Below are 827 nucleotides of genomic sequence, written 5' to 3' on the forward strand. Positions count from 1 at the left end.
AAGTATCAATTATAGAAGATAAATAAATCCCAGATACCTGCTTCCAGGGAGCCTCCACTGGAAGCTTGGGTGACTGGGGGCCGTGGCCAGCCTGAAAACAGCCATCAGCCCCTCACTCAGGCTAGCCACACCCTCATGGAGTGAGGGTACCCACTGGGGGGCTTGGCAACCTGTAAAGAGCCATCAACCACTCACTTAGGCTGGCCAGTCACCCCATGGAGGACCTCCACCCTGAAGGGGCTGTGGTCAGCCAACAAATAGCCATCAGCCCAAAACCCAGGCTGGCCACACCCTCATAAGGTGAGGGTCTCTGCTGGGGGGCTTGGCCAGCCTGCAAACAGCCCTCAGCCCCTCACCCAGGCTGATCAGGCATCCAAGCAGGGACCACCACCCTGAGGGGGCTGTTAACAGCCTGAAAAACAGCCATCAGCCACTCACCCAGTCTGGCCAGGCACCCCAGCAGAGCCCCCCCACCCTGACGGGGGGTGTGGCTATCCTGAAAATGGCCCTAAGCCCCCTCACCCAGGGCTGGCCAAGCAACCCAGTGGGACCCCTATAATGAAGGGGCTGTGGCCAGCCTGCAAACATCCATCAGCCCCTCACCCAGGGCTGACCAGGGCACTCCCCGTGGGGACCCTCACCCTGAAGGGGGTGTGGCCATTTCTGAAAACGGCCCTCAGCCCTCTCACCCAGGCTGGAAAAGGGTCTTCCAGCGGGAACCCCCACCTTGATCCAGGACACCCTTCAGAAGCAAACCAATCTCAGCCCCCCCCCCATGCACCCAGACCTTCTATTCTTATTTAATAAAAAGGGGAATATGAAATTGG

Source organism: Myotis lucifugus, unplaced genomic scaffold (genome assembly GCF_000147115.1).
Source record: "Myotis lucifugus unplaced genomic scaffold, Myoluc2.0 scaffold_1320, whole genome shotgun sequence".
Classification (NCBI taxonomy): Eukaryota; Metazoa; Chordata; class Mammalia; order Chiroptera; family Vespertilionidae; genus Myotis; species Myotis lucifugus.